At 35.2% G+C, this 27,801-nt stretch overlaps 1 protein-coding gene across 3 annotated transcripts in view; it reads left to right on the forward strand.

Annotated features, from left to right (window-relative positions):
- The window catches only part of BMPR1B (bone morphogenetic protein receptor type 1B), a 417,039-nt gene that overhangs the window by 252,189 nt on the left and 137,049 nt on the right, over positions 1-27,801 (forward strand). For 2 of the 3 annotated variants that reach the window (XM_057725928.1, XM_057725927.1), the window contains one exon: positions 7,025-7,119. The exons of the other annotated variant lie outside the window; for it this stretch is intronic. The gene's annotated coding sequence lies outside the window, so the exon portion shown is untranslated. The remainder of the gene's footprint in view (positions 1-7,024; positions 7,120-27,801) is intronic. 3 annotated transcript variants of the gene reach the window in all.

Genomic DNA, 27,801 nt, shown 5'->3' on the forward strand with positions numbered 1-27,801 from the left:
ACATTACCTAGCAGACTGGTACATTAGTCATAACTGATGAGCCTGTATTCATACGTTGTAATCACTCAGTGTTCAAAGTTTACGATCCACTCTTGGTGTTGCTCATTCTGTGGATCTGGACAAATGCATAACGACATGTTTCCATTATTTAATGTCACACATTTTTATTGCCCTAAAAGTCCTCTGTGCTCCACCTATTCATCCCTCTCCCCAATAACTCCTGATATTTTTACTGTCTTCATAGTTTTGTCTTTTCCAAAATGTCATATAATTGAAATCATACAGTATATGGCCTCTTCAGATTAGCTTCTTTCACTTAGTGATATGAATTTAAATTTCATTCATGTGTTTTCATGGCTTGATAGCCAATTTTTTTTGTAGTACTGATAATATTCCATGTCTAGGTGTACTACAGTTTATTTACCCATTCACCCGCTGAAGGATCTTTTGGTTGCTTCCAGGTTTTGGCAGTTATAAATAAAGCTTCTGTAAAAATCTGTGTTTTTGTGCAGACATAAGTTTTCAAGTCCTTTGGCTACATAATGAGTGTGATTGCTGCATCATATGGTAAGAGTATGTTTAATTTTGTAAGAAACTGCCAAACTGTCTTCCAAAGTGGCTGGATTATTTTGGGTTCCTACCAGCAATAAATGGAAGTTCCTCTTTCACATTCTGTGCAACATTTGGTGTTTCAATGTTCTGGATTTCGGGCATTCTAATAGATGTGTAGTATTATGGCGTGTCATTGTTGTTCTAATTTGCATTTCCTTGATGACATATGAATTGGAGCATTTTCCATATGCTTATTTGCCATCTGTATATCTCCTTTGGTAAGGTGTCTGTTAAGGTCTTTGGCCCATTTGGGTTCTTTTTTTTATTGTTGAGTTTTAAGGGTTCTTCATATCTTCAGGATAATAGTCCTTCATTAGATGTCTTTTGCAAATATTTTCTCCCTGTGTGTGGCTTGTCTCCTCATTCTCTTGATATTGTCTTTCTCAGAGAAAAAGTTATTAATTTTAATGAAGCTCAACATCAGGTATTTCTTTCATGGGTCATGCCTTTGGTGTTGTATCTAAAAGGTCTTAAAATCCAATGTTAGAAGGTTTTCTCCTATGTTATCATCATATCCAAGGTTATAAAGTTTTGCATTTTACCTGTAGATCTGTGATCTCTTTTGGATTAATTTTTGTGAAGGATGTAAGATCTGTGTCCAGATTCTTTTTTTTTTTTTTTTTTTTTTGCTTATGGATGTCCAGTTGTTCCAGCACAGTTATCGAAAAGACTGTCTTTGCTGCATTGTTTTGCCTTTGCTCCTTTGTCAAAGATCCGTTGACTATTTAAGTGAGTCTGTTTCTGTGCTCTCTATTCTGTTCCATTGATTTGTCTATTCTTTCTCCACACTGTCTTGATTACTGTAGATTTATAATAAGTCTTGATGTCGGGTAGTGTCAAGTCTTCCAGCTTTGTTCTTCGGTGTTGTGTTGGCTGTTCTAGGTCTTCTGCCTGTCCATATGAACTTCAGTATGTGTTTGTTAATATTCAAAAAAAAAACTTCGTGGGATTTTGGTTTAGGTTGCAGTGAATCTATAGGTAAAGTTGGGAGGAACTGACATTTTGGCAGTATTGAGGCTTCACACATTTGACTCTATGCATTACTTACCTGAGAGTCAAAGACAAAACCCTTGATTTTTTTTATAGGGCATATCAGTCCTTTTAATTTTGTCTGCTCATTTCCACTGATTAATTTCTTCATCTCATCTTCTTGCTACCCTTAAAAACCCAGAATTAACATTCTGGAAATTCCTTGAGAGAAATGTAGTTTAAGACTCTTTAACTCCTTTCTGACTTTGTGAGGGCACTTCTTAGTCCATTTCCTGGCCTGACCGGGGCTGCCTCCACCGTTTATTTAAGTACCTGATGTAAAGGCAGTATGTGGTACTGTAGTCCAGCCAGATAGTTTTAATGGAGTCGGTATCCAGATTCTCAACTTCTGCATAAATTTCTCTTTATTAGTATTGATCTGGCTAAGAGCGATGCTTTATTCACAACGTTCTTTCTCTTACTTTACAATAGAAAGGCACACCCTTATCCATCCCAAATCATACTATAGTACATTGTCCTGGGATCATAGAAAACTTAGCAATTTAACAATTGCAATTAATGCCTTAAATTTGTGTTATGGAGAATTATGATAGGGTGAAAAATGAAAGACTTTTAATTACAAAACACATGAGAATTTTCTGAGAAAATATGATGGAGATAAAGGTTGAGAAAGTAAAATAGTAATGTAAAATTTTCAGCTGTTGAAAGAAGAGTTTATTCTTTTTTTTGGGGGGGGCTGCATGGGGGTCTTTGTTGCTGCGTGTGGGCTTTCTCTAGTTGTGGCGAGCGGGGGCTACTCTTTGTTGTAGTGGCTTCTCTTGTTGTGGAGCGAGGGCTCAGTAGTTGTGACACACAGGCTTAGTTGCTCTGTGGCATGTGAGATCTTCCCTGACCAGGGATCGAACCTATGTCCTCTGCATTTGCAGGTGGATTCTTAACCACTGTGCCACCAGGGAAGTCCTATTCTTGTATTTTTAAAATGGATAACGGTTTTATTACCCTGGATTTAGGTTCTATTGAGTATTCTTAAAATAGTTGATATAAATTTTATTTTAAAATGTCAATATTTCCAATAGTGTGGAAATTAAATTCTTTTCAAGTACATATTTTACCACAGGTGAAAAATTGTAGATGTTAACTTGGTAATGTGAGAATGGTTATGTATTTTTTTCGAAATTCTTTTAAGGTTCTATGAATAAAAATAGTTGAAGACTACTAGCCTACTGTATAACATCCAAGTTTTTAAACCTGGTATATAAAACCCTTCATCACCTTTCTCCTTCTAGTCCTTCTTCTGTTTTTTAAAATTTAACTATTTCTTGCTTCACATTATGTGCCCCAGCAAGAAAGAACTTGGAAGCTCCACATCATGCTTTTTCCTGCCTCTTTGTCTTTATTGTGTTGTTATTTCTCATCTTTGCCTCCCTGCTGCCTATTTATTCTTTTTTTTTAAATTTTTGTTGGGGTATAGTTGATTTACAATGTTGTATTAGTTTCATGTGTACAGCAAAGTGAATCAGTTACACGTATATATATATCCATTCTTTTTCAGATTCTTTTCCCATATAGGTCATTACAGAGTATTGAATAGTTCCCTGTGCTATACAGTAGGTACTTATTAGTTATCTATTTTATGTATAGTAGTGTATATATGTCAGTACCAATCTCCCAATTTATCTCTCCCCCCTTTTCCCCTCTGGTAACCATAAGTTTGCTTTCTACATCTGTGACTCTGTTTCTGTTTTGTAAATAAGTTTATTTGTGCCTCTTTTATTAGATTGTACATATAAGTGATATCATATATTTATCTTTCTCTGTCTGACTTACTACACTCAGTATGACAATCTCTAGGTCCATCCATATTGCTACAAATGGCATTATTCTTATTTTATGGCTAATATTCCATTGTATATATCTTCTTTATCTACTCATCTGTTGATGGACATGTAGGTTGCTTCCATGTCTTGGCTGTTGCGAAAAGTGCTGCAGTGAACATTGGGGTGCATATATCTTTTTGATTTACAGTTCTCTTGGGTATGTGCCCAGGAGTAGGATTGCTGGATCATACGGCAGCTCTATTTTCAGGTTTTTAAGGAACCTCCTTACTGTTCTCTATAGCGACTGTACCAATTTACATTCCAACCAGCACTGTAGGAGGGTTTCCATTTCTCCACACTATCTCCAGCACTTTTTGTTTGTGGATTTTTTTTGGTGATGGCCATTCTGACTAATGTGAGGTGATACCTCATTGTAGATTTTTTTTTTAAGAACTTTTATTGAGATATAATTGACACACAATAAGCTGCATATATTTAAAGTGTACAATTTGATATTTTTTTCTTATTAGTAATGTATATATGGCAATCTCGATTTCCCAATTCATACCACCCCAACCCCCTCATTGTAGTTTTAATTTGCATTTCTCTAATAATTAGTGATGTTAAGCATCTTTTCATGTCCTTTTTGTCCATCTGTATTGCTTCTTTGGGGGAATGTCTATTTAGATCTTCTGCCCATTTTTTGATTGAGTTGTTTTTTTATTTGATATTGAGTTGCATGAGCTGTTTGTATATTTTGGAGGTTAATCCCTTTTCGGTCACTTCATTTGCAAATATTTTCTCCCATTCTGAGGGTTGTCTTTTTGTTTTGTTTATGGTTTCCATTGCTGTGCAAAAGCTTTTCAGTTTAATTAGGTCCCATTTGTTTATTTTTGTTTTTATTTTCATTACTCTAGGAGGTGGATCCAAAAAGATCTTGCTGTGATTTGTCAGTGTTCTAACTATGTTTTCCTCTAAGAGTTGTGTAGTATACAGCCTTACATTTAGATCTTTTTTTAAATAAATTTATTTATTTATTTATTTGTTTATTTATTTATTTATTCTATTGGCTGTGTTGGGTCTTCATTGCTGCACACGGACTTTCTCTAGTTGTGGCGAGTGGGGGCTAATCCTTGTTGTGGTGCACAGCCTTCTTATTGTGGTGGCCTCTCTTGTTGCAGAGCATGGGCTCTAGGCACATGGGCTTCAGTAGTTGCAGCACATGGGCTCAATAGTTGTGGCTCACGGGCTCTAGAGCGCAGGCTCAATAGTTGTGCCGCACAGGCTTAGTTGCTCTGAGGCATGTAGTATCTTCCTGGGGCAGGCATCAAACCCGCGTCCTCTGCATTGGCAGGCAGATTCTTACCCACTGTGCCACCTAGGAAGTCCACATTTAGATCTTTAATCCATTTTGAGTTTATTTTTGTGTACAGTGTTAGTGAATGTTCTAATTTCATTCTTTTACATGTAACTGTCCAGTTTTCCCAGCACCACTTATTGAAGAGACTCTCTTTTCTCCATTGTATATTCTTACCTCCTTTGTCATAGATTAGGTGACCATAGGTATATGGGTTTACCTTTGGACTTTCTATCCAGTTCCATTGAGTTATATTTCTGTTTTTGTGCCAGTACCATACTGTTCTGATTACTGTGGCTTTGTAGTCTAGTCTGAACTCAGGGAGCTTGATTACTCCAACGCTGTTTTTCTTTCTCAAAATTGCTTTGGCTATTTGGGGTCTTTTGTGTTTCCATACAAATTGTAAAATTTTTTGTTCTAATTCTGTGAAAAACGCCATTGGTAATTTGATAGGAATTGTATTGAATCTGTAGATTGCTTTGGATAGTATAGTCATTTTGACAGTATTGATTCTTTCAGTTCAAGATCTTGTTCTATCTCTCCATCTGTTTGTGTCATCTTTGATTTCTTTAAGATGCAGAAGTCTTGATTGAGGAATTTCTTGTGTCCTCCCACTTCACACTGGCTCAGGAGCTCATGTTCCATGCATCCTTGCTGCCCTCCTAGTCTGCATCAGCATACTAACATGTTGTTTTGATGTTAGATTTTCTTTTCTTTCTTTCCCTATGAGACTGGACTGAAAAGTCTCTGAGAGTATGAACTGTGTTTCATTTTGGGCTTCTTAGCACCTAACTATATACCTCTCCTGGTATTAAGTTAATATATTGGGCAAATATTGATTATTGAATGAAACAAAGAAAGGTAAATTTCAACTGTTAGGAAGTTAATTCTTGTGCATAACTTTTTTTGGGGGAGTCAGACTGTTAAAGGCCATTTTTGTTTTATGCTGGTTATTTCTCTAGCTGTAATATTTGCCCTTGCTGATAAGGTTTTTGGTAAGATTTCATATGAAAATCAGAGTTTGAACCTAAAAATGAATTTAGGAACAATTCTTGTAGTAGAAGGAGAACAGCATTGTGAGCAATAAGGCAAAACTTCTAGTTTTGGCCTTACCACAAATTTGCCGTGTGATTGTGGGTAAATTAACTGTCCTGGAGGTCAGATTTTTCATCTGTTAAATGAGTAAGAGACCAGATTATTTCTTAAGTTTCCTTTATTCTTGATTTAATCGAGAGAGGAAATTTCAATTAAGTAAACATGCTTATTCTTGTCAAGAAGAATAAAAAATACAGAACTTGATTTATTTTCTAATCATTCATACTGTGAACGTTATGTGTGGTATATGTAGATAATGCTGACCTTGTTTATATCACCTACAAATTATATAGTCATGGCTTAGGTTTTATCCTTAATTTAAAAAATATAATTCAAATTGTCATGATTGAAAATCTAGAAGTATTTCATGTAATATGTTGATTCATATAATTTCCAGATTATATTTTGGCTTCTTTCACCAAATATTTAATTTGATCTGATTAATATTATACTTTCCTGTGCAATTCTATCATTCTGGAAATGAATTTATGTTGAAACATTTCTTTGTGGCCAATTACTCAGTCACTGAAGCCTTATTCAATGAGAAGCAATATTAAAAACAATTACAAAAATGCCTTCCTATGTCTTTTGGTTATTCATAGTAAGTAGTAATTCAGTTTTATAGAGCTTGATTGAATGGCATTTAGGTATGACTTTTATAAAGGGTTTGAAATTATGTTGTTTGGCCAAAACAAAGGCAGTATTTCCTTTCTTGTCTTCCACTCCACCCAGCCCCCCTTTTCTCCACCTGCTTGAGGAAAGCTATTTCTTCAGACAAACCTCATAATTGCCCTTCTGTGCCTGATTTGGGCCTCAGGAAAGACCCATAGCATCTGAAAAGCTGGCAGCAAAATGGTATTTCCAGGCAGGCACAGGGTTGCTGGGTAGTGAGCCAATCCACAGCTTTGTCTGAGCAGCTGAGAACTTTGCCGGAGTATTACCACGGTGTTCAGTAACACAGACCTGTGCCATGAGCAAGGAAAGCACTGAGCAAGTGTCAGGGTCAATATTTATAGACCACTACGTAGCTGCCTTGCAGAGAGAGAAAACGAGAGAGAGAAACACGCACACAGAGGGCAAGGAAAGAAAGATTCTAGTGGAGGGAACTTTAATTTCCATTTTTTTTCCTTAAAAAAGTCTTTTTAATTGTCAGGTTAAAACTTCTGCTGAATCACAACCATTTGCTGCTGAGCTATGACAAGAGAAGAAACAAAAAGTTAAACGAGCAAGCCTGCCATACCTAAGAAGGTAAGTAATCAGCCAGTTCAGTCTCGCTTTTACTCGTAAACTCCATCTCCCTGTTGGCTGCTCTACATCAGTAAGCAAAGGGCTCCGTGGCATGTGAAAGCTAATGAGGAGGGGCTGCCTGCTGGTTAATAGTGTTCTTGGTGGCAGTGTAGTTTTGTGTTCTGCTCTTAAGAATGCTGTGTGCAGTCAGAATACACTTAAATGATGTGGGTGGTGGGAATGGCTCTTGAATACTGATTTCATGTTGTGTCCTATCAGCACATTTCTGTTTCTTCATTCTGTCAGACTTGAAGTCTTCTGATTGGTGAATTCATGTTTACTTCGTATATTGGTATTAAAGCATGAACATTAGTGAGTTTATAGTGGAGGGTGTTCTAGAAATGGAATAGGGGAAAAATTCAGATGAATGTGTGTAGATGTTGTAGACATTGTCAAAATGTGCTGGCTGTGACTGTGAGTAACATGGGGTCTTTTTAAAAGAAAGCCAGTGTCCATTTGACAGCGCATTAAAGTGAAATAATGACTCCTTTAGGGAAAAGAGAGAAGCAGGAGTGATGAAAAGTAAGCACAGATTCTTGATCCAAGGTGCAAAGGACTCAGTGTTTAGGAGAATTTCTCTGCTTGTCCAAGTGACTTGCTAGATTGGTTCCTCACAAAACATGATTCTCTAAAGGCATTAAATTAACATCTCTTGCTTCACATCAATAGTTTTTTTTTTCCTTTCATCGCAGGTAAAACTTTTACACATGCTTCTCTTTGTGGCCGTATGCTATTGTATATTCATGTATCATCATTGTTTGCGTATCCCAGGTTGACATTAAAAGCAGTGGTGCTGAAGAGACCAGAAAGAAATTGTTTTCTATGTGTTTTCTGGTTTAGGACACCCATGAAATTTATATACTTATGTGTTTTATGTCTACTAAACGTGACTTGGAAAGTAGTATGTTGTTTTTCTGTGGATGTGGTGTTAACTGGATGAAACTTATTGACTGATAGAGTGAAAGTTCCCCTGTTGTTGTTGGTTTTTTAATTATGGAAGATAAGCATTAGCATGGTATTCAAAATTTTTGGGTTAGGTTATAGATGGCAGTTATAATTCCAAAGGGCTTTTTGTACTGCATATTTAAGTTAAAAACAAAAATAACATGAAAGCTACTGTAGAGCTTAAACTGTAGACCAACAGAGACACAAGGAGAAGCTGATACTCTGGCGTAGATTTTGTATTAGGGTTAATATTCAGGAACCAGCTCGTTCTAAAGTGGAATAAACCATGTCAAAACAGTAGGTGGAATAGGTCTAAATGTAAATATCTTAAAATGAGGCCAATAGTTGTAGGGTATCATTGTTGTTAAATCACATAAAATTTTAAAAATAATCCAAAATGCTTCAGTCTGTTTTATTAATTCGGATGTGCTTTAAGGCTAACCTGATACCTAAATTTAAACCTTATTTTAACATTCATTTAATGCTTGTTTTAGCCTCTGCATCAAGCATTTCCTTTTTACCTTTTCAGGTATTGTCTACCCTTTAATTAATGGGATTGATTTAGATTTTTGTCATTATTACATTTATTTTGAAAATGCAACCATGGTTGATCTAGAATAGGCATTACTCAAATTTTTCTTTGCTTCTGCCTGTAGGTAATATCTCATGATCAATATTGTAATGTCAGTTCTTTCTTTAATACCTTTTACTCATTCACTTTATATGGTGCATAAATAACATGATATTCAATCAATGATAATTGATTTCTTATGCCTTTAAAAATTTGTTTTTATTCATTCTGGTATTTTGTTTCTTAAGTACCCTGTGGAAGCTTTTGTCAGAAAACTACCTAATAAAATTACTACAATAAAAAATAAACTAAAGAAAGTCTTCCCTTTAATCAAGAGAGGAAATAGACAATTGTGATATTGGTTGACAGTGTCTAAAATGGGATATATTTTGGTTGAAGATTGGTTGAGCATTTTGAAACTTGAAACACCATCTCAATATTATTTTTGAGTTCAATGTCAATCCTGATATTGGTTATTTATCATATTTGTAAATAACATTTCATATGTAGACATATTATAAAAATGGATGGGGATCTTTTGTATCATGTTTTAACTATCTGTTGAAGTAAGATTAGTGAATTTAGCTCAAAATATTAATATTAACCTCCTAATGGATCTCACTGCCCCCACTCTCATTTGCTGTACGCCCAGTCCATATGCTATACTACCCTTAGAGGGATCAATCTCCCACTCTTATGAACTCTTCACTTCCTGCGAAAGCCCTCCCATCCCTGGCTCTCTATTGCTTGTAGATAAAGGTCAGCCTTTTTGGTACGATGAGTCTGATGAGTTTCTTCCTCATCTAGCTGCTACTTTTGTTCCTTTTCATCTTCTGTTGTTCCTTATGGGCTGTTTTCCACATCTTGCTTTTCTCCACCTGTGAGAGTATTCCCCTTCCCTCTGTTTTATGCTGCAACATTATTGAATATCTTGTATTTCTCAAAACAATCCATACGATTTTACTCCTTTCTGTAATTACGTTGCTTCCTCTGTCTTGAAATACCCTCTTTTTTCCTGGTCTTTGCCTTTCAGCCTCCATGAAGGTATCCCTTCCCAGATACCCTGCTGGTCCACTGTCAGCCTCTGTGGTTTGGCCTCCTGTATAGACCATTGTCACAGCACTTTTGCAGAGTTGATGATACAGTGTTTTGGTTTTCCCATATGAGTTGGTGAGTTAATTGTAGCCAGGTTTTAAAATTAATTCTTTTATGTCATCTAAGACCTAGCATAAAGCAGACACTCAAGAACTTGAACTGAAGAAAAACCTTATCATATTTATTTTAAACCCAGTTTTCTTTATAGATGTTCTATTTTAATATAATTTAAAATTTTGATTAATTGGATTGAAGGAAAAACACCTTAAGAAGTTGGCAAATTCTTTGGAAACAGTAACAATACTTTAAAAATTCATTTCTCTTTCTACCAACAATCATAGTTATGTGTGTTCCTCTATGCAAGTAGATATTTATTGAACTCATAAACTATTTGAATGACAGAAGCTCAAAATTATATTGGTTAGCACATACAAATTCAGGATATATAGCCTCCAGATGTTATTTAGTCAATTTCATGAAATCTATCAACAAAATCACCAAGTTGCTTTACCCATATGAACTGCTGTGATAAATTAAGTGATGCTGTAGCAAATTGAAGATAGTGTTACTCCTTCCAAAAGGCCCAGAAAGAATGTCAGGAGAGAATGGGTCCATTCTCGTGTATCCTAAAGAATTACAGAGTAGAATGACTCTCAATGGTACAATAAAGTTTCACCTCCTAATTTTATTTGCTACTGTAGAGAAATTTAGGGATTTAAGGAAATATTAGAAAACCATGGCTTAAAAATTCTCAAACCTGAAAGGTGACACTTCATTTCAGTCAGAAGGATTTGTTCCTCAGTATAGAAGTGTTGAAAGAAAAGGATGTCGATGTTTTAAAAAGTAGTTGAGAAATAGCAGCTGTTTCTTTTAGTTCTGATACTCAATAAAATTTCATTTTGTCTTTAATTGTGTTTTATTTCCTCATCATACATAAAAATACTCACTTTGTATATGAAATCGTTTGTATACAGAATCAAAGGTAAAGCTTTATGCACAGTTTAGAGTAATTCACAACTTTTCTTATTTTGATTATTTTTACTTCTCAGTGTGCTCTGCCAGTGGTTTCCACTGCTATTGAAGCCTTATAAACCTTTCCCAGCCATTGAATATGACTCTTATGTTTAACCTTGAATTGTGTCTCTCTTAGGAGTGAAAACAAGATTGGTATTTTCATAGGGAAATTTGGTGGCTTTTTAATTTGCTTGGAATGGACCATAATTCAATCTTTAATTTCTCTTCAAATTTATTTTGCCCGCACAACTATCTTCTAGTTAAATAGGTATAGACAAGGTGTGTTACCAAAGACTTATAGGTATAAATTTTATGTATCTTGCTGACTTATCAGGTGACATAAATGTTATAAAACTAGAAGGGCAGGGGTTTCTGCCTTGTTCGCGTAAGCCAGTGATAAGAAAAACCTGAGTTTGCCTCAATTTTAAAAGATTACAGATGTATACCCAGAGAAAACCGTAATCCAAAAAGAAATATGTTCGTAATGTTCATTGCAGCACTATTTACAATAGCCAGGACATGGAAGCAACCTAAATGCCCATCAACAGATGAATGGATAAAGAAGATGTGGCACATATATACAATGGAATATTACTCATCCATAAAAAGGAATGAAATGGAGCTATATGTAATGAGATGGGGAGACCTAGAGACTGTCATACAGAGTGAAGTTTGCCAGAAAGAGAAAAACAAATACTGTATGCTAACTCATATATACAAAATCTAAAAAAAATGGTGCTGATGAACCCAGTGACAGGGCAAGAATAAGGATGCAGATGCAGAGAATGGACTGGAGAACACGGGGTTGGGGCGGGTGGGGCGAAGGGGAAGCTGAGATGAAGTGAGAGAGTAGCATAGACATAGATACACTACCAACTGTAAAATAGCTAGCTAGTGGGAAGTTGCTGTATAACAAAGGGAGATCAACTCGATGATGAGTGATGCCTTAGAGGGCCAGGACAGGGAGTGTGGGAGGGAGTCATGGGAGGGAGGGGATATACGTATAAATACAGCTGATTCACTTTGGTGTACCTCAAAAACAGGTACAAGAGTGTAAAGCAATTATATTCCAATAAAGAGCTTAAAAAAAAAAAGATTACAGATGTAGGAAAAAAACTTATGGTTACCGGGGGTAAGGAGGAGGGATAAATTGGGAGACTGGGATTGACATATACACACTACTGTATATGAAATAGATAACTAATAAGGACTGACTGGGAACTCTATTCAGTACTCTGTAATGGCCTATATGGGAAAACTATCTAAAAGAGAGTGGATATATGTATAACTGATTGACTTTGCTGTATACCTGAAACTAACACACCATTGTTAATCACTTATACTCTAATAAAAATTTATAAAAAAAGAATTACAGAAAAAACAAAGGCAAAAAATACCACCACCACCACCACCAAGAAGAGGTCAAAAAACTTTGGTTGGAGTGAGGCATAAAGAATTTTGCTAAAGCAGTCGAGTATTTTATCATTGTCAGTAGCTTAGCTGGCTAACTGGTGTTTTTCTATAGCTATGGATGGCATAGAATTCATAGAACATGAGAGGAGAAGAACGAATTAACCATGGAAGTGGAACCTTCAAACTCTTCGGCTTCAACTGTTTTACTTTATAGATATGGGCAAATATAGTACAAAGTGGTAATGTAACTCGCCAAACTTCAGCTTTTAAAGTATCTACTCAGGATTTTGATTAAAAAAGTACATATTTGTAAGGCCAGAATTTTATTATTATGGCCTTTCCCATCTGTTTGTAATTGTTCTTTTTATTTTGTGTATGCATGTAAAGCCTAATTTGCTGTATCTCTGCGTTTTGTATTGTATTAGACTCCTTTGCATTATTTCATAACTCCTGAAAGTTAAAGCCAGTAATTTTTGCTTCCAGCTGAGATGGAGGGCTTTTCCACTCATAATCATAGTTAAAAATATAACTGTTTATTTTTTAGTGACAGATACTCTTTCGGCTTTCCTGATTTCTCCCACTCTCTTTGGTAGTACAGTTAGATTTATGCCGTCATAAACCGTTCTCCTTTTCAATAGAACATGGCAGATAGTCCTAAAGTGAAAGACAGAAACTGCAGAAACAAATTTAATACTTTGAATATATCTAAGAGCTTCTCATAGGGAATATATATTTATATATTGTTTTATAACTTTGTTTTAAGATGACTGTTCTTTTTACAGCGAGATAATTTTTGATTAAAACACAAATCAAAGAACCAAATGTGCTTTTCTAGATTATACTGACTTTGATCTGAGTCTTTTAGAATTGTAAATTGTTAGAGGGGCGGAGAGGAGCAAAACAAACTTGTTTTGGACACGTCATGTTCTTGTAAGACTTTGCTTCTCTTTTTCTGTCCCACCACTCCCAAAGAAACTGGAGCTCTTTGGTTCCTTCCATGCTCATTAATATTAAGGTCCCTGGTAATAATTGCTTGTATATTTAAAGATGAAAGAGTTTTTGAGCAAATAGCTGAAGGTTGTCCTCAGCCTCAGCCTACGATTTCTATACCTTCCTCTCTCCTCCTACCTCACAGCAAAATCAAAGTGACTGCCTCTACCCACCTCTCCAGTCAGTGAAAAATGTCTGAATATTCCTTAGTAAATTGGATCTGTACTTTTCATTTCAAATATGTATTATAGATCTTCTCAAACTCTTGCCTGCTAAGAGATGTATAATTTTAAAATCTTTGCTAATATGATACCGGAAAGTGATATTGTACTTATGTTTGTAATTACTAGTTAACGTGAATCTGAGGGGATGATTGGTTATCATGTTTTTTTTTTATCATTTATCTATTTCTGTACTCATTCTTTTTGCGGAGGCTGTATGTGTCTCATTGGTTTAAAGAGCTTTTTTTTTTTTTTTAAAATCAAAGAACCTTGATTCTTTAAAGTCCTATTAGTTGTAACTGTTTTCATAAGCTTTTGATTACTTTAAAATTTTGCTTTATGTGGTTTGAAATACAGGTGTGTTTGAAATATCTTTATTAAAGCTAATTAATATTTTCTCCATCTCCTTTGAAACTTAGAATGCTCTTTACTATCCAGAAATATAAAAAATATTTTCTACATTTTTTGATTTAATTAGCTGTAAATTCTATGATTCACAAGGGATTTATTAGCTACTTCAGTACTTTTCTTGAATTATTAGTCCTCTTTCCCACTTTTTTTCTGAAGTCACCTTTAACTTGTGCTCCTGTGGTACAAATTTAAATCTTTGTGTTACCTCTCAATTTGTATTGCATTTAAAATTTTATCTCTAAGGAATAAAAGTTCATGTTTCTTACTAAATAAGATTTAGGCATTGGAACATGGTAGGGTGTTGTAGGGTTTAACTTGTCATGTTCCCTGAAATTACTGTAGACAGGAGGCTACATTTATTACTTATGTTAAAGCAGACATAACAAGAATATGAATCTGTGTGAGTGAGAAACTATGCATTAAAAATAGTCACCATTTATCAAGGGTTTCTTGATAGTATATTTGGCATTTTACCATGAACTGTAATTATATGATTTCATTAAATCCTTGTAACAGACCAGTGAGTGACCTAATCTGATTTTTTTTTTTTTTTCACGGTAAACTGAGATCCCAGGATGTAAAAAGTAGCTTGATCAGTCTCCCATAGCTAATAAATGATACAGTCATGATTTAAACTCAGATCTGACCAAAGTCCATCTTTTAAGGAATTATTGCCAAATAGAGAATTTATGCTTTTGCCATGAATGTTGAGATGCTGATGGCAGGAACCTTCCTAACTTGGGTCCATCTATGAACAAATGAACTCAGGAATGACGACTTTGAAAGTATAGAGACAAGTCAATGAAATCAGTGATATGAGGAGCCTTTTATTGCTGGGGATTAGTGCTGAAGATACAAGAACCTCAAGATAGAAATAACCCTATACTTTAAATCAATTTAAAATCAGCAAAAAAAAATTTTTTTAACGTCTTCAGATTTTAGTACCTCTATTGATTTTATAAGTTTCTTTCATTCCAAGCCAACTTATTCAATTCTCCTTCATATGCTTAACACAACAGCACCGTTCCCTCTCTCACATACCTGCCTAGGACCTTAGCAAGGAAATTGGCACAGAGCTGCCAGGTCAGCAGGGAGCGACTGTTCCATCGGGGTCTCTGTTTTTGTAACTACAAGTTTTATTCAGGAAGACGTGAGTCTCCCTAACTGGCAGCCTTTGCTGTCATCTCTATTTTAAGCTACTCAGTTAAGAGACTCAGAGTTGTTGTGGTATTTACAGCAGGAAATGGAATTCTGGGTGTATTAGTATCATTAGAACTCAGTACTTAGGCACTCATTGGTTACCTGGAATAGTGTAAAAGAATAGCTTTATCTGCTGTGAATGGACTTAACTCATAAATGTTGCTTGTGTTTGCATATGTTGGAGGCGGGAATTCCTGTATAAAAGTTTATACAAAGACATCTGTGGTCTTAGCTGTTTGTTATGCATTAGGCCATCATGAAGTAATTTGTTTTCCTCTTTAATTCACGGCAAACAGTTTTGCTTAAAGGTAATATAGGATTTTTTTTCTCCTTGGGTCACTCTGCCCTTTGTTGATACATTGGTGTATCTGTGCTAAGATTTACAGTACAATTTATTGGAGTTTTGTTTATAGCCCTGCCTTGAACACTTGAGAATAAATTATACCTTTTAGTTAATAAGCAGGTTATTCTTGTGTTATTACTTGGAAAAGTATGCATTAGTTAATATCTGTACTAATAAAGTCTTAAAAAGTATAAATAGATTATTCATATTATTCCTCCTTCTCTCATTCATCTTTTTAAAAGGTGATAAGAACTGCACAGTGGATAGTTGGAGCATAATTCCATATATGCTTTTCTACATTAGTTCTGCAGGTAAATATTGGCTTTTTGTATATGTAAAAGTCACCTCACTGAGAGTCTCTGTCTTTTTTATTTCTCTCTATACCACTTTTAACTTCAACAGCAAATTAATATATCATTATTCACAGTAGTCGCTTAGCTTACTAACCTTGAAATTTATTTCTGTGTTTGTTATCAGAGGCTTGTTGGCAAATCAAACTTGACAATAATAGAGAAGGAAAGCATGGTGACCTAGGACACACTGTTCTGCTGAAGTAATTCACGCTTCTTTGAATGTGTACAGATTTTTATTTGTTTTATATTAGCCAGCATACAATGTGTATAGTCTTTTGAGTTACTTATTAATACTCCACATGTAATCTTTTTAAATTTTTATTGGTAGAAATAGACAATTATTTAGAATGATTTTTTTTTTCTTGTACTGTTGCAGTCTAAAGTAGATTGATAAGCTTTCAAAGCACAGTGCGAACTTAAAATATGACTGCTGAAGCCATGGGTTTTTAACTAGGGGAGCCGGTTTTTTGGTTAATTTGAAGCTTTTTTTTTTTTGAAGTATAGTTAATTTACAATGTATTAATTTCTGGTGTACAGCAAAATGCTTCAGTGATATATATATATATCTGTATATTTTCAGATTCTTTTCCATTATAGTTTATTACAAGGTATTGAATATTTCCTGTGCTATACAGTAGGACCTTGTTGTTTATCTGTTTTATATATAGTTGTTTGTATCTGTTAATTCTTTACCCTTTGGTAACCATAACTCTGTTTTCAGTAACTGTAAGTCTGTTTCTGTTTTGTATGTAAGTTCATTTGTATCACTTTTTTTTGTCTACGTATAATTGATATCATCTATTTATCTTTCTTTGTCTGCCTTCATTTAGTATGATAATTTCTAGGTGCATCCATGGCACTGCAAATGGCATTATTTCATTATTTTTTATGGCTGAGTAATATAATAGTCCATTATATATATGTAGCACATCTTTTTTTTTTTTTTAAGTTGGAGTATATTTGTTTTACAATGTTGTGATAGTTTTTACTGTACAGCAAAGTGAAGTAGAGTTCCCTGTGCTATACAGAACGTTCTCATTATTTATCTATTTTATACATTTTAGTGTATATGTGTTAATCTCAGTCTCCCAATTCATCCCACCCCCACTTCTCCCCACCCCTCCTTGGTGTCCATACAATTGTTCTCAACACTTGTGTCTCTATTTCTGCCTTGCAAACTGGTTCATCTGTACCATTTTCCTAGATTCCACAAATACCCATTAATATACAATATTTGTTTTTCTGACTTACATCACTCTGTATGATGGTCTCTAGGTCCATCCATGTCTCTACAAATGACCCAATTTCGTTCCTTTTTTTTTTTCATTCATTCCTTTTTTATGGCCAAGTAAGATCCCATTGTATGTATGTACCACATCTTTATCCATTTGTTTGTCGATGTACATTTAGGTTGCTTCCATGTCCTGGCTATTGTAAATAGTGCTGCAGTGAACATTGGGTTACGTGTGTCTTTTTGAATTATGGTTTTCTCAGGGTATATGGCTAGTAGTGGGATTGTTGGGTCATGTGGTAATTGTTTTTCTTTCTTTAAGGAATCTCCATACTGCTCTCCATAATGGCTGTATCAATTTACATTCCCACCAGCAGTGCAGGAGGGTTTCCCTTTTCTCCATACCCTCTCCAGCATTTATTGTTTGTAGATTTTCTAATGATACCCATTCTAACTTTGATTGGTTTATTTGTTTTTTTGATACTGAGTTGCATGAGCTGTTTGTATATTTTGGAGATTAATCCTTTGTTCATTGATTCCTTTGCAAATATTTTCTCCCATCCTGAGGGTTGTCTTTTCATCTTATTTGTGGTTTCCTTTTCTGTGCAAAAGTTTTTAAGTTTCATTAGGTACCACTTGTTTATTTTTGTTTTTATTTGTTACTCTAGAAGGTTGGTCAAAATAGATCTTGCTGTGATTTATGTCCAAGAGTGTTCTTCGTATGTTTTCCTCTAAGAGTTTTATAGTGTCCAGTCTTATATTTAGGTCTTTAATCCATTTTGAGTTTATTTTTGTGTGTGGTGTTAGGGAGTGTTCTAATTTCATTCTTTTACATGTAGCTGTCCAGTTTTCCCAGCACCACTTACTGAAGATAGTGTCTTTTCTCCTTTGTATATCCTTGCCTCCTTTGTCATAGATTAGTTGGCCATAGGTGCATGAGTTTATCTCTGGCCTTCTGTCCTGTTGCATTGATCTATATTTATGTTTCTGTACCAGTACTATGCTGTTTTGATTACTGTGGCTTTGTAGTATAGTCTGAAGTCAGGGAGTCTGATTCCTCCAGCCCCATTTTTGCTTTGTTTTTTTTTTCCCTCAAGATTGCTTTGGCTATTCGGGGACTTTCATGTCTCCATACAAATTTTAAGATTTTTTTGTTGTAGTTCTATGAAAAATGCTGTTGGTAATTTGATAGGGATTGAATTGAGTCTGTAGATTGCTTTGGGTAGTATAGTCATTTTCACAATATTGATTCTTCCAATCCAAGAACATGGTATATCTCTGGTGGCTTTTTTAGGATTTTTTTTATGTATAGCATCATGTCATCTGCAAATAGTGACAGTTTTACTACTTTTCCAATTTAGATTCCTTTTATTTCTTTTTCTTCTCATACCACATCTTTTTTATCCATTCATCTGTTGATGGACGTTTCAGTTGCTTCCATGTCTTGGCTATTGTAGTGTTGCAATGAACAATTTGAAGCTGTTCTTATACTGCATGTTCCCTCTTTTAGAAAACTAATATGATATTTATTCTAACATGATTTCCATTTCTTAATTTAAACTGCATATGATTTGCCCAGAGGTTGAAAATCAATTTTTTAAATTTTGGTTTAATTTTATTTTATTTATTCATTTATTTATTAAATTTACTTGTTGAAATGGGCGTCTTGAAAGTCTGCCAGGTGTTGAGTTCTTTAAAATATTTATTTATTTACATTTATTTATTTGATTGCACCAGGTCTTAGTTGTGGCAGGTGAGCTCTTTAGTTGCAGCTTGCAAGCTCCTTAGTTGTGACACGCAAACTCTTAGTTGCGGCATGCATGTGAGATCTAGTTCCCTGACCCAGGATTGAACCTCAGCCCCCTGCATTGAGACCATGGTGTCTTAACCACTGAACCACCAGGGAAGTCCTTTGGTTAAATTTTAATAAATTATTTTCTGTGATACACACATGTTTCTGTTAATTAACTATATATTATCAGTGGTATTAATTGATGCTTTTAGAGACATAAAGCATACTTCAGATCAAACACTGGTTTGCAAATACCATAAGGCATGTGGAACAGACAGATAACCATTGTTCTTTGCACTTCTATCCCATACATACTGTAAAAAGGCTCATTTCTACATGTTGAGCAGTTCAACACACAGGTTGACTTGGGATGATCTGGTGGCCAGCACAGGATCGCCCATCCAGCCAAGAGCCATGCAGGCTATCAGTCCCCTCTCTTCCCTGCTTTGTCTCTTCACCCCCATCTTGCCTCCCTGCTTGTTACTATCTTCCTTTCCCTGCTCCCAGTTATCGATCATACTAAATTGTTACTGATTTTAACTTCAGTGTCTTCCTTATCTTCCATCTTTCATCTATTCCCAGTTATTTCAGAAAACATTTTTTTTGTGCAATTTTAAGAAAACTTTTCCAGTTTTAACAGAAATATTAATGCCTGGAATAAGAGAAGCTTGTATCATAAAATGTTAAACTGCAATTCGTATATTTCACAATTTCCCTGAACTCATTTATTCTCTGGCTTTATAATTAATGATATCTTGGTCAACATTTTGCCATGAATATTTATATTTATGACAATTTCATTTAACCTTTACAGTAATTCTGGGAGGTGGTTATTATTACCCCTATGTTTAAGATGAGGAAGTGGAAACTCAGGGTTAAATAATCATGCCTATGATCACAAAGCTTGGAAAGCAGGAGACATAGGATTGGAACCCAGTTCTTTCTGATTCTCAAAGCTTTACAGTATAATGTATGACTTTGTTTTAAAGTAGATAATTTGACTGTCCTACTCCTACACATGTCTAAAGTTGGAGAAGTAGCATGGCAGTGCAGATGGCTTCCCAGTGTACCAGAGGGCAGCAAGTCCATTCACTACAAGGAAGACAAGTCTCTCTTGATATTTAACAACAGGAAAAGCAAATTTTGTTTTTAGTGTATGATTCTTGTTTCATCCAATATTTTTCTCACTTTTGTAATGCTACCAAGGTTTCTTTATGCAAAGAGGATAACAAAACAAATTCTTTGGAAAGTATATTTTTCCAAATAAATCAATGCTATGCTTTAAGATGTTTTTGAGGCACGTTAAATCTTCACCTGTAAACTATGCACTCTTGATTTCAGTTGGACTCTAATAGACTTCCTCATTAGTTTTAAATCACACTGGGATGGCATGGATTTTTAGATAACATTATTATAAAAACAGATATTTTCAGATGAATTATATTGCTTGTATAGATTAACTTTTTACCTTTTCCTTGCTTGGCTTTTCAGGAACTTTATTAGAAATTATGTGGGGCAGGAAATAACATTCAAACAAATTTTATTTTTAGTCTAGTTAAGAAACCTTTTTTTTTAATTTAAAGACTCGATATTGAAGAAATTAAAATTGTAGATAAAACTGACCTTTGGGAATTACCCGTTGATTTTTCTCCATGACTGTTCTAACCCAGTGTTTGTAAGATATAATTTAAGGTTATAAATTATAACTGCTGTTTGCAAGGCATTTTCATACCCAGTGTTCCTTTTGACCTTTTGCTCCGCCAAATGCTTTGAAGCAAATTGTATACATTTTGTGGAAGGAAAAATTAACATGAAGTGAGGGTGGGGTGAAGATCCCAGACTGAAAAAAAGCAGTGTTTTGACCTTACCAGAATAGTTATTGAACTTGATTAGCTTAATTGTAATACACGAAATGTAAAGAAATAAGTATGTAACTGTATGTTAACCCACACCAGACTCTAGTAGAAATAATGATTAGCTGGTTTATGTCATTTAAAAAAAATTATGAGTGTTGATATTGAGAAAATTTTATAAATTTAATTTATTTGTTACTGAAACGGAGAAAGGAATTTAATATGATTATAGTGACAGAACACCTGCATTGACTTTGTGGAATTATGTGGGAGTCTGGTTTGATAACCACTGAATTAACACATAAAATTCATAATCAGTATATAGTGCAATAGTAATATTTTCCTCAAGATTTTCATAAGCTGTGTTGGTATGTCAATAAAGAGTTTATAAGGAATACCGGCCAGTTTAAATAAACTACTGAATGTTGTCTCACACTGTACAGGGTAAAGTGATGACAGCATGACTATGAAGAGTTGTATAAACTATAGAAAAAGTCATAAGAATTTGGATGGAGTGAATTTATTGCATTGGTTTTCTTTTCCTAAAACTCTATTTGTTCTCTCTTTCATCATCCATAATGGTCTCCCGGGGTGGGGTGGGGGTGGGGTGGGGGGGTGCTTCAACTTTAGTGCGTCCATCCATGCAGAAGTCACCAGCCCATCTCTCCTTTCTTCTTTTAAATCCTGGTGAGCCTTGAATCTAAATTGCCACTATAATTAGTGATTAGTTATTCATATGGAAAACTAAAATTGGTCCCTACTCACTTTGTTTTGTAAACAGACAAATTCTATATGGAAGAAAGAATTAACTATGAAAAACGATACTACTTTAAAATATTTAGCAAAGGATATATTTATTATTTTAGAGTAAGATAAGAATTTCTTTAAACATAAACAGAGCAAACCATAAAAAGATTAAAAAATTCAACAGCATTAAATTGAAAAAGTATGACCATCAGTCCCTCCCATTAGGAAGCACACAGGAGGCTCCAAGATAGCTTCCTCCACAAGAGGGCAGACAGCAGAATCAAGCAGTATCAGCAGTATTCTGTCTTCTGGAACTGAAAACCACAGCCACAGAAAGATAGAGAAAATGAAAAAGCAGAGGACTTTGTCCCAGATGAAGGGACAGGATAAAACACCAGAAAAACAACTAAATGAAGAGGGAGATAGGCACCCTTCCAGAAAAAGAATTCAAAATAATGGTAGTGAAGATGATCCAGGACTTTGAAAAAAGACTGGATGCAAAGATTGAAAAGTTTACCAAAGATCTAGAAGAATTAAAGAGCAAACAAACAGAGATATGCAACACAATAATGGAAAGGAAAAATACACTAGAAGGAACCAATAGCAGATTAACGGAGGCAGAAGGGCGAATAAGTGACCTGGAAGACAGAATGGTGAAAATCACTGATGCAGAAAAGAATAAGGAAAAAAGAATGAAAAGAACTCAAGACAGCCTAAGATACCTCTGGGACAATGTTAAACACACCAACATTCGCATTATAGGGGTCCCAGAAGGAGAAGAGAGAGAGGAAGGACCTGAGAAAATATTGGAAGAGATTATAGTTGAAAACTTCCCTAACATGGGAAAGAAAATAGCTACCCAAGTCCAGGAAGTGCAGAGAGTCCCAGGCAGGATAAATCCAAGGAGAAACACGCCAAGACATATAGTAGTCAAGTTGACAAAAATTAAAGACAGAGAAATGTTATTAAAAGCAACAAGGGAAAAACAACAAATAACATACAAGGGAACTCCCATCAGGTTAACAGCTGATTTCTCAGCAGAAACTCTGCAAGCCAGAAGGGAGTGGCATGATATATTTCAAGTGATGACAGGGAAGAACCTACAACCAAGAATACTCTACCCAGCAAGGATCTCATTCAGATTCGATGGAGAAATCAAAAACTTTCCAGACAAGCAACAGCTAAGAGAATTCAGCACCACCAAACCAGCCCTACAACAAATGCTAAAGGAACTTCTGTAAGCAGGAAACATAAGAGAAGAAAAGGACCTACAAAAACAACAACAAAACAATTAAGAAAATGGTGATAGGAACATACATATCGACAATTACCTTGAATGTAAATGGACTAAATGCACCAACCAGAAGACACAGACTGGCTGAATGGATAAAAAAACAAGACCCATATATATGCTGTCTTGAAGAGACCCACTTCAGACCTAGGCACACATACAGACTGAAAGTGAGGGGATGGAAAAAGATATTCCATGCAAATGGAAATCAAAAGAAAGCTGGAGTAGCAATACTCATATCAGATAAAATAGACTTTAAAATAAAAAATGTTATAAGAGACAAGAAAGGACATTACATAAAGATCAAGGGATCCATCCCAGAAGAGGAGATAACAATTATAAATATATATGCACCCAATATAGGAACACCTCGGTATATAAGGTAAATGCTAACAACTATGAAAGAGGAAATGCAAGGCAGAGATAGAGACACAGGTGTAGAGAACAAACACATGGACACCAAGTGGGGAAAGCAGGGAGGGTTGGGGAGGAATGAATTGGGAGATTGGGATACCAAATTGTACACTCTAAATATATGCTGTTTATCATCTGTTAACTGTATCTCAATAAAAGTTCTTAAAAAAAATTGAAAAAGTATATTCATCAAAGAGTAAGAAAGGCTGAAAACTGGTTTAGTGTATAGAAGAGTCTATAAATTAATAAAAAAAAGTAAAATCAGCCAATATAAAAACAGGAATTTCAAAAAGAGAAAATTCAGAGTCAAATGAACATGTGAAAGCTTACTGAGTCTTATTAATAGTTAGGGAAATGTAAATTAAAACTAGAGTGATATGCTATTTCATATCCATCATGTTGTTAAAAGTATAAAAGTCTGAAATATACCAAATGTTAGTGTGGATGTGAAGCAACAGGAACTCTCGTACACTGTGAATGGGAGTGTGAATTGGTACAACTGAATTGGTGCATTGAAATCGAGCATAGGTATACTCTTTTGCTCAGCAGTTCCACCCCTAGAAGTATATCCTATGGAAATTCTTGCATGAGTGCCTTAGGAAACAGGTACAAGGTTTTTTTTTCTTTTTTTTTTATTGTAATCTTGTATATAATACAATATAGGAAAACACAAGACAAATTTGGAAACAACCCAACAGAGAGTAGAATGGAGACGTTGGGGAATATTTGTTTATAGTGGATTTAGTCTAATTGTGAAAATGAATGAACCTGGATGACTCCACAAAACATTATGTTGAATGAAAAAAAGTCACAAAAAAATACCAACATGATTCCAGTTATACAAACCTTGATCAGAGGCAAAACTGAGTAATTTATTTTTGTGGAATCATTATTTATGTGATCTAAATATAAAGGAAATCAAGGAAAAAATTAAAGCAAAATCGAGGCCATTGAGTTTTCTAGGAAGGAGTTGGGTTCAGGGAGGAGCCCAGAGAGCTTGGGTGATATGTACGTGGGTGATCCTTAAAAATTTTATTTAAAAGTATCATTATTAACAATTATGTGTATTATAAGTATTATAGTTGATGTTATCAGCAATGGATTTATAAGTAACATTGTGTCATTAATAAATTATTAAAATGTAATTATGTAGCGTGTACACATGAAATATTTCATAATACAGTAAAAACAACTGTAGGAAAGGATTTCTTCCTTTTTTTCTTCAAAAAACCTTTTAAGTTTCAAGCTAATTTTTATCAGGGTATGTATGCTACTTGGCCTTTATATAGGTGCTTATAAGTTTGAATTTTTCATAGTTTATACCTAGTACGACTCTTTCGCCTGTTGGTTCTAATGTCCAGGAAATTGTATCACTTGCATTGATTTCTCACCTTGTCATGATTTTCTACTGGGAATATTGTTTTCCAGTGGTGCCTGTGCCTCACTGGCTTTTGGTCCTTCATACGTTCTTATTTCTTTAGCTCATTGACTCCCATGTGTTCAAAAAAGGACTTTGAGCCCATTCTTTTCTTTTTTCCTACATTGTTTCTGAGAATCCTCAGGAATTTCCATATTTGTTCACACACATACTGGGCTACCTCTGTGGGCCAACACCACAGCCTTCTACAAAGCTTCCTTTCCGAACTCCAGGCTGCCATTCTCCAGCACTACCACCATCTTTGGGGTCTTCTTTCTCTTAGCTGAGCCAGGCCCCTGCAGTTGGGAAGTGTTGCTACTTTACATCATTGCTGTTTATCACTATGCTCTAGATATTTTTGCCGCCACTGTTGATAATGGTGATCTGTCCCTGGCCACCGGGGTATTTCTGCATCTCCAGACTGATTGTCTGCTTGTTCTAGATTCTGGGGTGTGCGGTCTTGTCCAGTACGCATCAATCCTCATTAATGCTTGGACCCTGACAGTGTACACCCTGCTGCAAATTGAGAAGAGGAACAGCTGCCTTCCTGCTGTTGTTAATTGCTCTTGTTTTGAGGACTTACAGCATGTTTGCTTAGTGTTACGGATTTTGTGGAATTGTGTGTTCTAGTTTTACCTCTGTTCTTATGGAGCACACATGCCCCCAAGGTCAATGGATCAGTGAGGGTTATATTCACATTTATCAAGTTATTACCAGAAGCATTACTCTCTTCTGAATCTCGAGTCTTATTGTTAACTTTAACTTGCCACTTCATTCCTTCCCTATGGATAATTCTCTCTCAGGGGTCCTGGTTCCAACTTAAAAATTTGCTTTTAGAAATTTTGCAGCTCTGTTGTAGCTTCAGCCCTGACATAGATTAACCAATCAGTCAGTCAGTGCATCTCCATCTCTTCATCTTCCTTTCCCCACTTCTGTCTCTCTTTCTTATACACACATATACAATCCTAGATTCTCAGGCATTCAGGCATGCCTGCGTGTATCAACTCTGTTGTGGATCAGGTTTGAATTATTTCTCAGGTGGTCCCTCAGACCCCAGTTAAATCTGGGGGTGCACTAAATAGCTGGAGAGAATTAGGCCCTAACATGCATGTCACTGCATGTATCAGCATCTAAATCTTGAACCCAGCCTGGATCCCAGTAAATAACAGTAACCATTATAGCAGCAGAGAGCAGCAGCAGGAGTAATTACACTTTACACATTATTTCTTTTAAATTGTTGAGACTTCCCTGGTGGCGCAGTAGTTAAGAATCTGCCTGCCAATGCAGGGGACAGGGGTTCGATCCCTGGCCCGGGTAGATCCCACATGTCGCAGAGCAACTAAGCCTGTGTGCCACAACTATTGAGCCCATGTGTCACAGGCATTGAAGCCCATGCACCTAGAGCCTGTGCTCCGCAACAAGAGAAGCCACCGCAATGAGGAGCCCGTGTACCACAATGAAGAGTAGCCCCCGTTCGCTGCAACTAGAGAAAGCCTGTGTGCAGCAACGAAGACCCAATGCAGCCAATTAAAAAAATAAAAATCATAAAAAAATTGTATTAAACTCTAGGAGGGAGGTTTTATCATCTCCATTTTACGGGTGATGAAGCTGAGACTCAGATAACATAACTGAAATTTGGATAAATGATAAAAAGTAGAACTCTGCTACAAAACAGGGCTACTTGATTTGAAAGACTGTGCTCTTAACCACAAAATTAGATTAAAAAAAATTAACACAAATTCAGTTGAGTACATTCTTTAGAGTGTGATTTCGGGTACTGTTAACTTCTTATTTTGAATATATCACCAAGTAATTACAAATTTTTCTATAAGAATATAATTTGTTTGAAAATAATAGCTCAGTGGTAGAACTTATTTTTCTGGGAAATGTTCAGTTTGATGACACTCTGTTGTGTTAGTTGATAACTCTGTACTTGAGAATCCATTCTGTAACAATTGGGTATCCTGTTTGCTAAACTGTAATCCTCAGAAGCTACATTATTTTCCCAGCCAGTAAAATCTGCTTAGTCAACGTTTGGTTACTTTGTCATTAAGAACTGTTAAGCTTCCATGAAATATTGCAAGTAAGTATAATCTTTCAGTAACCTTTCCCCCTGAATTATAAGGGGTATATACTTCTGGACAAGGAGCTTCAGTTTTTTGAGCTTGGGTTATCTTGTAGAATGATTCAGGGAAGAATGAGAGTGATCAAAATTCTGTAAGAAGAAATGTGAATCTTTATTGTTACATTGTAATGGAAAAAATTGAAATGTTCATCCACAGTAGAATAGATAAAAAACTCTATACATGAATAACTGTATGGTTACGTAGTTAAATGAATAAACTTGAGTTATGTTTATCAATGTGGAGTAATCATTAAAATATAATATTGAATAAAATAAGCTACTGAAGGACTCTGGATTATAATGTTATTTATAAAAAATACTTTAAACGTTCTGTAAAGAGTCTGTGTGGTTTGTTGGCACATATATTCATATACATATACATGCGTGTATGTACACATATGTATATAGATAATACGTATACACACATACACACATACCATAAAATATGCTTGACGATAAACAGCACAATTAGAATAGTGATTACCTATAAAAGGAGGAGGAGGGCATATAAGAGTAGGGGTGGCTGTATGGAGTTGTGTGTATAATGTTTGCTTTTTTAATCTTGATAAACATGGATATTCATTATATGTTCTCTATGCTTTTGGCAATATAAAATACTTCATAATAAAAATCCTGAGCAAACAAATATTCAACTTTGGGATGCCTTGGCAAAATCAGTATGCTTCCCCAAAGGTACTGATAGGGCACTTAATTTTTAAAAATAACCTTATTTTCTTATTTTGTCAAAAAATATAATAGAAGCCAAAAGGAGGAGGAAGAGAAAAATGCAGACCACATGCTTCCTTTCCCTTTTCCATTATGCTCCATTATATTGCTGCATACCTCACAAATGGTTTCATAAATATTTCCTCAATTCCATGAAGCCAACTTCAATTTATTATTAGCTTTTTTTTGGAAGGAGAAATTCCACTGTACTAAATATATGTATATGTATTATCCATATACATATATGCATTTTAAGATTTCATTAATGATATATATTAATATTACTTATGTGTTCGAATATAAATTAAAGAATAAATGAGGATATTTTCCCAAATGTTGCTGGAACAATTGCTACCCACCCAATTAAACTTGAGTTTGAAATGAACCTTCATACCTCCGCAGAACCAGGCTCGTTTTGCTAGTCTTTCATAAGTTAGGGTTGATTTGTTAAAAAATTGTTAGCTAATCTATTTGAATGAAAGCTGTCTAGG

The sequence above is a fragment of the Hippopotamus amphibius genome, chromosome 3 (assembly GCF_030028045.1).
Source record: "Hippopotamus amphibius kiboko isolate mHipAmp2 chromosome 3, mHipAmp2.hap2, whole genome shotgun sequence".
Classification (NCBI taxonomy): domain Eukaryota; kingdom Metazoa; phylum Chordata; class Mammalia; order Artiodactyla; family Hippopotamidae; genus Hippopotamus; species Hippopotamus amphibius.